The sequence below is a fragment of the Python bivittatus genome, unplaced genomic scaffold (genome assembly GCF_059951505.1).
Source record: "Python bivittatus isolate LINGU-HERP-01145 unplaced genomic scaffold, Pbiv_v1 ctg000610_np1212, whole genome shotgun sequence".
Classification (NCBI taxonomy): Eukaryota; Metazoa; Chordata; class Lepidosauria; order Squamata; family Pythonidae; genus Python; species Python bivittatus.
In genome coordinates, this window is record NW_028277088.1 from 17956571 (window position 1) to 17964905 (window position 8335).

General features: G+C 38.7%; 1 protein-coding gene across 1 annotated transcript in view; it reads right to left on the reverse strand.

Moving 5' to 3' along the window:
- Window positions 1-5200, reverse strand: part of ARMC3 (armadillo repeat containing 3) — a 67880-nt gene extending 62680 nt beyond the window's left edge. The window contains exon 1 of the mRNA XM_088150448.1: window positions 5056-5200. The gene's annotated coding sequence lies outside the window, so the exon portion shown is untranslated. The remainder of the gene's footprint in view (window positions 1-5055) is intronic.
- Window positions 5201-8335: the final 3135 nt, after the last annotated feature.

Here is an 8335-nt window from a genome sequence, read left to right on the forward strand (position 1 = left end):
CCATCAAATTTCTATCAAAAGCATTAGATGGGATTGGAATCAAAATGTAGAACACACATGTTCTTCAGCTCTTGCCAAGCACCTCCAAGTTTCAAAAGATTCTTTAATTAATTAATTAAAAGAAAAATGAAATGGGGAACTAGCATGCAACAAAGCAGAGGCCTAGCCTCAAGTATAACCTGCATTTCCAATAATGCCTTTAGACCCCACACCATAGATCCAAGAGGTATTATTAAAGAATAAATGGTGAACAAACCTTGGGCAGCACAAGGCTTTTGCAGGGGTTCTTTTTTACCTTCTGGTAAATAAAATGTTTTATGATTACATGTATCTTCAACGACAACAATCCTTACTTTGTGAAAGGGCCACAACACACTTTTAGAACTCGGAAGGTACCTGTTAACCCACAAAGGTTGGAGACCTCTCCTGCTCTTCACTGACTAGACCCTATATTAGTGTCAGAGAGAATGAAAAACAGTGAAACATAGTGAAGAGAATACTGTTTTGATCTGGATATGGAGATGTCTTGCCAACCCAAACTGATTAGGCATTAGCAATGATCTAATGAGAATCATTACACAAAGATTTCATCACTTATTACAGCTACTCTCCCTTTTCTTCTTTGTTCTCTCCCCTGTGGTCTAACATATGGTCTAACATAGATGATAATCCATTAGAGAAAAGATCTGTCTTTGGTATTGTTCTGTAAAAGGGATACAAAAAATGATGCTTGGTCTTTGAGTGGCACATCAGGAGCTGCACTGCAAAAGTAGATGTGGTCTGGGCAAAAATTAGTGTTGGCTTATTTTTGTATTTGATCACTCTCTGGATATTTAACAATTTTTCTCTTTTGTTGGGGATCTGGGGGCTATATCTAAGACTTCTGACAAGTACATGCAACCTTGGGACCTCTGGTTGCATATACCTGTATAAAATGCTAAAAATATTAATGGCATTTTATAGACACACACATGCTCCTAGATACTCCCACAACACATATAGTTATATATCTAATACACAAGAACATATTCAGACAAAGGTATCAGATCAAAGTTCTTCCTAATATACAGAATATTCTGGCAAGTGTATTCCAGTAATCAAAACAATTTGTCTCCTTGTTTTACAGCACAGTGCAGTTGTCCAAAACACATTTGCATGCAAAACATCCCAGGTTAAATCTTTCCCAGTATTTCTGATGACAAGGTTCAGAAAATCTCTTCATGATCTGATGGTTGGAAAGCACCAACACAGCTGAGTCAGCTACAATGAGTTCAGCATAAAACAACTATATATGCTTTATTTGATAGTTTGTTATTCTTGTTCCAGTTCCATATTTACTACTCATATAAATTAACTGGCATTCAAAAATTAGTCTTAGTGTTTTTCTGACAAATGTGGCATCCATACATTAGCAGTGCAGACTCTTATGCCTTAGTCTGCACTACTAATATGTGCATCTAATTCTAACCTTTTTAAAAACTGGTCTCCTGTCTTTTGGGATCCCTTTCAAAGCCTCAAGGAATAAAGCTGACAGCATGAAACTCTAGCTATGCTGACCTCAACTGATTTATTATGAACTGGGAAAATCTACACTTCAGAAAGGCATTACTTTCTTAATCCCTTGAAATCTTCCTACATAAGTCAGTATTCTCCTGCTTCTTTCACCACACAGTATTAGCTAAGTTGTTGTTCTTCAAACCAAGACTCATTATACTGCTAGGCAGAAACATTCTTAGAGAGATAAAAGCCTTAGCTATTGCTTACAGTTATTTTGGAAGGTTGAATATTAATATGGGAAAGGTAAACATACATGTAAATTTTTAAAAAATCAATTTAAGATGCCAACCAAAAAAGAAAACAAACAAAGCAACTCCATTTGAATTACACATATTGTAACCAAAATTGACCCAAGCTCATGTAGCCACTTATTGGATGAATTCACAGACTGCACTAAGCCCCAGTCTGTTAAACCAAATATAATGGCATGGTTTGTTGTAAAGTTGTAAACCAGAATTTACCTGGGTTCATACAGTACAATTTGTTATGGTTTCTTCTGCATGATATATGAAGTCTTCATTTGTTGCTTTAAAATGTGAAATTATGTAAAATGAGGGAAATAAGTATTTCACTGAAGGAAAGGTAAAATATTAATACAAATTGTTGGTAGTGAGGGTTGGTCTATTATCAAAAATGTCAAAGTCATAATAAGTATTATAGTAAGATGATTCATTAGAACTAACTAAAAAGCTACAAAGTGAGCAATTTTTTCTAAATCTTTCTTCAGCCTAGTTATTAAACAAAGGGAGACAGAAGAGAAAGCAGGAAAAGATGGTAAAGGTCCAAAGTTTGAATCAATTTTAAAATAGAGTCCTAAAAAACTCTAAAACTAGATTTAAAAAGATAGATTAAAAAAACCCAATTAAACAAATGAGTCAAAAACATTATATTTGTTCATTGATTTATTGAGGAAAATGATCCGAAGCTACATATTAGTGTGTGGCAAAAGTATACAAACCTCTAGGATTATCAGTTCATTTGAAGGGGAAATTAGAGTCAGGTGTTTCAATCAATTGGATGATAATCAGGTGTGAGTGTGGCAGGTCCTGCCTTCTTTAAAGAACAAAATTCAGGGTATTCACTATCAAAGTCTGATCTTTACAACGCAGATATGTGGAAGTGTGTCATTGTCGAGCACAGGAGATTTGTGAGGACCTCCAAAAATATTTGTTGATGCTCACCAGGCTGGAAAAGATTACAAAAGTATTTCTAAAGAGTTTGGACTCCACTAGTCCACTGTCAGACAGATTGGGTACATATGGAGACAATTCAACCCCATTGTTAGTCCCAGGAGTGGTCGACCAACCAAGATCACACCAAGAGCAAGACTCTGAGAGGTCTCAAACAAACCCAGGGTAATGTCTAAGGAACTAACTCTCTTGCATTGGCAAGTGCCACTGTTCATGAGACCACCATCAGGAGAACACTGAACAACAAATGAACACTGAACACACAAATCGTACGATGAAAGAATGGTTAAAGCAGAAGAAAGTTAATGTTCTGGAATGGCTAAATCAAAGTCCTGACCTTAATCCTATAGAAATGTTGTGGAAGGACCTGAAGCGGGCAGTTCATGAGAAGAAGTCCACCAATATCCCTGAACTGAAGCTGTTCTGTAAGGAGGAATGGGCTCAAATTCCTCCAAGGTGTTGTGTAAGACTGATCAACAGATTTCGGAAATGTATAGTTGCAGTTATTGCTGCCCAAGGTGGGCACACTGAAAGCAAAAGTTCGCATTCTTTTGCTACACACAAATATGTTAGCTTTGGATTATTTTCCTCAGTAAATCAAGGAACAAGTATAATGTTTTTTATTCATTTGTTTTATTGGGTTCTTTTTATCTAGTTTTAGGACTTGTGTGGAGAAGAGATCAGGTTTTAGGTCATATTTATGAAGAAATATTGAAAATTCAAAAGGGTTTACAATCTTTAAGCACCACTGTGTAAATATGCTGAAGAACTTGAAAACTTAGTTGTGACTTTGATATTTTACTTCATCCTATTAAAGGCAGTGCATGACCAATCTCATCTGGGCTTAGAAAATAAGCAGAGTCAGGTCCAGATTGTATTTGGATGGAAGGCCAGAAGAGAATACCAGGACATAAACTAGATTAGGAAGTTGAAAAACATCCTAGAAGCAATGGTGAATAAGAAACATTTTTGAATAGGGTGGGGAGGGGAATAGGTGGACAATGTGGAACAAACTCCACTTTCTATATGAATTTCCCTTTATTCCTACTGTAGGAATCACCATTCAGAAGTTATCTGACAATACAGAGAATTAGACTCTTGGCATACCTACACTAGGATATGTGTCACTTTTGAAATTTAAAATCAGAGTCATGGGTTGACAGCTCCCTCATGCTTGAATTGGCAGTTTTATAAATTAAAAACTATAATTCAACACGTATGAGCCAAATTAGATATGGCTAGGGTTGGTCATTGTTGCATACTTATTATAATGCTAAAGTTGGACTGCACAAAACAAAACTTGTTGCAGTGTTTTGTGGCATCTTAAAAGGGAACACACTGCCATATTTGTTATTGCATGGCCTTTAGTTATCTATGGGCTTTTGTGAATCGCCGCTCACTTCATCAGACGCATGGTGTACAGCACTCACAGAGGAGTACTGCATATACGCATAACTGCTTTTGGAAGGTGAGAAATGAACCCACAAATAGTGATTTTGACAAAGTGGACCACCAAGAAAGGAAATGAGAATTCATCCAGGATTTAGGGTACAGGACTATCAAGGTTAGGAGAAAAAAAATAATAAACTCTTGAAATATAAGAATACAAATGGTACATTTCAAGTTGTAGATTTCAATATCACAAACTGGATTGCATATATGTGCATTCCCTAACATACTGACACAAACTACCACTATAGCAATTATTTTATTATTTAATTATTTAATAATTATAGCTTAATTATTAAATATGTGATCCTTGTTATTTATAACTAAGCTTATTTATTTACTTACTTACTTATTTACTTACAGGACTTATATGGCCCCCTATCTCATATAATGATTCTAGGCAGCTAGAACTTCAGCATTTAATTGTATTGTTAAAAGTTGAGCTTAATTTAAATAAAATAAAATAAAAGTTTGTACAAAAGCTAAGAGCTTAGTGGCAAATGTGTTTTTGGAAGAGGACCTTCTTTTTCTTTTCCCCACATCTAACCTTTCAATATATTTTCAGTATTTATTGTTTTTCAATGTTTGTAGGGCAGCTGTTTTTTGTTTGTTGTGGAACAGCTTAATACAGACCACATACACTAAAATAATTATTTTCTGAGAAGAGACAATACATGGGAGACAAAATACAGCGGGGAGGTTTCTTTTACTTACAATTTGTTGAGTTGCTTGCTTTATTAGTTATATAATGAAATACCAGTAAAATGTACTAAAATGTATTTCACAGACTTAAGATAAGGTAATTTAACTAAAACCAATATAGACATAACCGCGCACATCTTTCGCACAGAGACATTACCCAGGGACTTTCCTTCCTTCAGACGACTTTTCAACTCAGTCTGTCCCCAGAAAGTTTCAGCCACACAGGGAGATCTGTATCTGAGCTTCTAGGCCGAGACACATGTTCCCAAGACCTCCCAACACTGGTTTCTTACTCTCTTGCGAACGCGTCTCGCTTTGCTTGTTGCTAGGTTACGCTACCTTAAAGCGCATGCGTAACAGGAGCTTCTAGAGCGCTGAACTACAGAACAGAGTTTCCTCAGAGGGCACAACATCACCCTCACAGAGCATAGATTTCTACTCAGTAAACTCACACAAGGTTTAGACTTTCCGGGTTCACATTAGGCACTTCTTCCCTCTCTGAGGAGCGGAATTAAAAAGTCTCATAAAACACATTAAAGGAGCAATTCAGATTTTAGAAGACAAAGGGCTGGATTAACCTCCCCCCCTCCACAGGCAAGTCATCCTTTATGTATTTCTCTGTTCAGCCTTATTGCTTGAGTATGTTCTGATCTAAATTTTAAATATGTAGAGCAGTGTTTTTCTAATTTGGCAACTTTAAGATGGGTGGACTTCAATTCCCAGAAGTTGAAGTCCACCCTTCTTAAAAATGCCAAGTTGGAAAAACACTGGTGTAGAGGCAGAACCGTCCACATGCAAGCTAAAAAGTTCGTAGGATCGGGTAGTCAGTAATTTGTTTCCCAAATATGGGTACTTAAATAAGTGCACTGAATTTAGGCTTGGAAAAGGTCTGAACGGAGTGTATTGCATGCACTTCGCTGAATCAACTCCAAAAGTCTTTAACTGGAGAGACGTGACTAATTCAGTCTCATCATATTAACATGATCGCTCTATTTCATATACTTTGTCCGAGCCAGGAAGGTAGGCAGGATCTGGCGTGCTAGGATAGACAAGGCCAGGGCAACCACTTCCACCCAAAAGAACTACATGGACGGGTCCCTCAAGTCACCAGTCGTGCTCACGTTCCAGGCGGTGCTACCAAATTTTTATGTATCTCTATGCTTCCGTTGTATAATTGCTGGCGCAGGCGCGGCTAGTCCCGGGGGCTGAGTTGGTCGAAGCTCGTTGTGGGCTGCGATGCTGCTCGCGCTGGCGGAGGGTCGGGTGTTTTCCCCGCCCGTGCCCCAGCGGGAGCCTTGTGAATGAGAAATGCGATCCAGTGTTACTTCCTAATGCATTCCCTCAGCTACTGGAAGAATTGTTTCTTCCTTTCCATTCTGAAACACGATTCGCACAGCTGGTCTTTTAGACACCCGGGAAGGGGGGGGGAGGGGGGAATAGCACCGTATGAAAGAAGTGCTTAAAATGAAACGGTGCGTCTCTTAGTCTTGCATTTCCAAAACTAGCAAGCCAACGTCCTACTTGTTGGGTATTACTGCTGAAGTAAGCCGGAAAAATGGAACATGGAGTGAGGAATGGTTAATTACCGGCAAATCGTGCAATTCCATAGCGTGCCACGTTATAACTCATAAAGGCAGTAGGCAATAACCACGAAATCATGAGATGCAACTGGGAAATGATACTTTTCCCTCAGCAAACTTCAGGAGCGGAAATAATTTTAGTTACTCAGTTGAGAGGAAGGAAGGAAGGAAGGAAGGAAGGAAGGAAGGAAGGAAGGAAGGAAGGAAGGAAGGAAGGAAGGAAGGAAGGAAGGAAGGAAGGAAGGAAGGAAGGAAGGAAGGAAGGGAGTCCATTGACCAAGAATGTTTCTCAACCTGATACATTGTGGATATGTTGGACTACTACGTCCATCACTTCCAGCCATCCTATCTGAAGGGCACAGTACTGGGGATGCTGCCCCAAATACACAAAACGTGTAAAAATCTAAAAGCAAATTGCTTTGCAACAATGCAGTCCTGCATACAGGGAAGGCTTCAGTGAAGAATTTCCTTCTGTAACAATGCAACTTGAGCTGCCTGAACCAGTGGAAAACTTGAGCAGAGAGAGAATGAGAGCATACACAAAGAGAGCCCCACCCCTGTCTTTCTCCAGTTTTCATGCATTCAGGCAGAAGGTCTGAACTATATTTGTGCTCATTTGAATGTAAGTGCAGCTGTCAGCATAATCCAGGCCAAGGATCATGTGCAGAGCCATACTGGTGTTCAGTCCAAAGCAAGTACGGCTTTCCTTCAGACTCCTTCCAGAAGGCTGGAGAGAAAGAGCTGGATGCAAAACTCACTCACTTCGAGCCTGTGATGTATTCAGGCAAATACCTGATTGGAGCTCAAATATCTACATGTAAAATTCCACTATACGCTATAGCTCACTTTTATTCAGCAGTTCAAGGCAGCATTCAGAGCACTCTGTCCTCTTAGTGTTCCCTACCACAACAAGGTAGATTGGGCTGAGAGGGAGTGACTGGCCCAAAGTCACCCACTGAACTTCTGTGGGTGAGGATGGACTAGAACTTGGTACTTTTGCTCCTAGTTCAACACTTCAGCCATAAAATCATACTGTACTGGCTCTCAGTGTGAAAGGGGGAAAAAAAAATAGGAAGAACAAAAACAGCAATCATACAGACAGAATTCCAAATAAATTTAATCTAACCTACCTAGTTATATATTATCCACTTGAGATTAATCTTGTGTTTCAAAGCATATGAAGAGATTCTGGCAGAAGAATGATTTGAGAGAGAAAACATCTCTGACTTCCTGATTTGAAGTTTTTAGGAAGATAAAAAGTATGAGGCATTTATTTGCAACACCAATATATTACAGCAGGAAGGGAAAGTCAGCAACATGCAAAAGTCCCCTAACTTTCCCTCCACCTGTTTTTGCATGAGATCTAAAAAAGATCTGTGAGTTTGGTTGATCATGTTTACAAAGCTCCCAGGATAAGGAACCTGACAAACTATTTGTGCTCAAACATGAGTAATCTAGTAAGTACATTTAACTGAACATGCTTTCATATCCTTTTCAGATCTAAAGGTACAAAAATCAGCTAGGGGAATCTGGGGAGAAGTTTATGAACAAGTTAATGGCTCTTCCCTATTTTAAGTTTATTTATGGTGGAAGCAACTGATTACAAGGATCACCAGAGAGCTAACTTGTTAGTGGAAACTGTTTTCCCCCCTATAATATGGTACTTTCAGTTTCTGACGTTAATGGTCTACTCAGCAAACCAGAAGATTGCATGGTAGTTGGACACACACTTAAAAAAAAAGACCCCTATGCACCAGTTCTCAGTCACAGTGGCGAGGGGGGTGCTGTTGGAAGAGAGCAGAATGACCAGGTTAGGGACAGATCATCATGGAGAAAATCTATCCAAGCGGTTGCTAA